This window comes from Nicotiana attenuata, unplaced genomic scaffold, assembly GCF_001879085.1.
Source record: "Nicotiana attenuata strain UT unplaced genomic scaffold, NIATTr2, whole genome shotgun sequence".
NCBI lineage: Eukaryota > Viridiplantae > Streptophyta > Magnoliopsida > Solanales > Solanaceae > Nicotiana > Nicotiana attenuata.
This window is the reverse complement of record NW_017673883.1, coordinates 1-3,182: the sequence shown is the minus strand read 5'-3', so window position 1 is coordinate 3,182 and position 3,182 is coordinate 1.

Below are 3,182 nucleotides of genomic sequence, written 5' to 3'. Positions count from 1 at the left end.
CCCCCTAAATTTGGTAAAGGCGTATTTGCGGTAAAACCAGTCGATCAGCGGTGCAGTCGACGGTTCCGTGCCTTTCCCTCTTGAGTTGTCCGCTCAAGGGTACCGGTCTAACACCCCATAGAAACCTTACTCTGTTCAAATATGCATGCATCACTGTCAAACCTAGTCGAGTCAGTTATGTTGTCCGCATAATGACTCTTTAAGATAGCCTTGTCCAAAGTCCACTGGGTTTCCTTGAAACCCAAACGGACGCCACCATATTCTGTGCATTTATTTGGAGAACTAAATGCTTTAATGCTAATTATTGGTTTAAATAGTCGAGTCCGGTGGGGGGTATGGTCTTAACCCTTTTGTTTTGTAGAAAATGGAGAATAAAGTCCCCGACTTCGGTATGGTCAGTATACCCTCACTCTTGCTGACCTGGTGGAGGAATCTCCCATCAAGTGGCCAAATCAATGAATGGAAAGAGAGAGTCACCAAGGCTAGTGAGAAGCTGGAATATCTGGAATACAGTCTGCTGGAGTTGGAAGGAAAAGTGAGGAAAAAAGTCACTGATTGCCAGAGCGCTGAGGGAAACGAAGGAGAACACCTGGCAAAGGCATTTTTACTGGTGAACCTACGCGAGCTGGAGGATTTGATCAACGAGAGCATTCAACCTGGGGAAGGCCCTTCTGGGACCAAATAGATAGGAATTTGCCTTTCCATTCATGAATGTAATAAGGCCAATGGCCATTAGTGACATTTTATTTCCTGAAATTTTTAGTCGTTTTGGGACTCGTCTTATTTTTATCAATAAAATGAGGCATTTAGCATTATAAGTTCTCCAAATTAACTTGTCGCTAGGCCTACCTCGGGCACAACGAGGCACCCAAATTAGGACACGATTTATATTCTTGCACTATGTGTTTAAATATTGCAACGTTTTCTTCTCATAATCCTCATTGACTTGTTACCTTTTTGTTTTTACTTTTGTTTTATTCCCCTCCCCAAAAGGTTAGTTCGTGCACTCTGGCATCATCATCCTACTCCACAAGATCTAAGGGCCCTCCACCTCCTCCTCCTCCGAGTCCTATCAGAAACAAGAACAAAGCAAAAATGGAAGACTTGAGCAACATCAGGAAGGAGAGCTCGGTTGAAAGGGTAAAGACTTCTCAGGGTATTCAGGTTTCCAAGGAAAGTACCTCCCAGCTTGAACAAAAGTTATTGAAATTTCAGGAAGAACTGGACCAAGTTCGGAACTTGGCAAACTTATCATTTTCCCTCACTACCCCGGATGTCAATGCTCCAAATCCTACACCTCCACAAACATCCGAAAACCACAAACCAATCCGCTCCCCATCACCACTGCAACACATGCCACATTTCAAACAACACCCCACTACTCATTCCCGAACCACTAAACTCCACAAATGATCATCACCACAACACCCCCATCTATGTGGAAACCGTACCACAATATACTCAACCTATTTCAAGCACGCCGGAGTCTGATGACAAAGACTCTCTCATCAGGAACCTGGCCGCAGAACTCAAGAAGCTGACTAGCCGAGTCCAGGGTGTTGAAGGAAACAAAGGCATCGAGGGGCTGAATTATGAGGACCTTTGCATTCAGCCAGATGTCAAACATCCGGAGGGGTACAAACCTCCCAAGTTTGAAATGTTCGATGGCACAGGGGATCCCAGAATCCATTTGAGGACATACTGCGATAAGCTGGTCGGAGTCGGAAGAGATGAAAAGGTTCGCATGAAGCTCTTCATGAGAAGTTTGAAAGGGGATGCTCTATCTTGGTACATTAGCCAAGACCCCAAGAAGTGGACAAGCTAGGTAGGTATGGTGTCCGATTTCATGGACAGGTTCAGAACGCGCCAGATGTATTCTACATCCAGAATTTGAAGAAGAAACCTACAGAGACATTCCGCGAGTATGCTACTCGTTGGATATCAGAAGCGGCTAAGGTCAGGCCGGCCTTAGAAGAAGAACAGATGAACAGGTTTTTCGTTCGAGCTGAGGACCCACAATATTATGAAAGGTTGATGCTGATTAACGGCCAGAAATTCTCCGACATCATCAAGCTAGGGAAAGGATCGAGGAAGGCATTAAAAGTGGTATGGTCACTAATTTTGAGGCATTGCAGGTTACCAACAAGGCTCTACAGTCTGGTGGCACCTCCAAGAAAAAGGATATGAGTGCCGTGATGGTTGCACAGAGAATAAAATCCCCAATAAAATACCAAACCTACCCAGTATCTCCTCTCACATATCAACCTACCCCTAATTACCAAGCACCCCCGCCTTCCTACTAAGCTCCACCACCTATTTACCAATGATCTCCACCTCCCACATATCAACCTACCTCACCAAGATATTCCCAACCCGCACCCGTCTACCAAGCCTATAATGCTCGGCCCTCTCACTATCAATCACCTCCCACCCGCCAAAACATCCCTAGACCACGCCCTAACTTCGACCGCAGACCTCCCAAACAATACACCGCCATTGCCGAACCAATCGACCAGCTGTATGAAAGGCTTAAAGCTGCTGGTAACGTCACCCCTATCCCTGCCATAACTCCAGAAAATCCTTCCCAATGGGTCAACCCGAACAAAACCTGTGCGTGCCATTCCGGCATGAAGGGTCATACCATTGATGAGTGCCGCTCCCTTAAGGACAAGATTCAGGCCTTGATTGACAACAAAACCATTGTAGCAAAGGAGCCTGATCCGGACGTCCGTAACAACCCTCTGCCTGACCACAAAGGGGGAGGCGTTCATATGATAGAAATAGAAGATGATTGGGACCCCAAAGGGTCGATTGGATTGATTGCGGAGGGTGACGATCCAAAGAAACCAGCAGTCACTCTTAATCCGATTGTAGTCCAGATCCAGCCCTTTGGGGATGCTGAAGTAAACATGTCTTTACCGCCCGATCTTGAAGCACCATCTTCCGCCAAGGCGCCAGGACCAATTGAGGTTGAGTTTGGATCCTCGAAAGAACCTGTGCCATTTGAAGTTGCCGTGTTACCTCCCAAAACAAGGGTACCCATTCCTGTAGCAATGTTAACCATAGCACCATTCCATACGAAGGCCATTCCTTGGGATTACACCGGCGAGGCGAGAAGGAAAGGGAAAACAAAATCTGGAGAAGCAATTGCAGCACAGGGTATGACCTGAACTGGCAGGGTT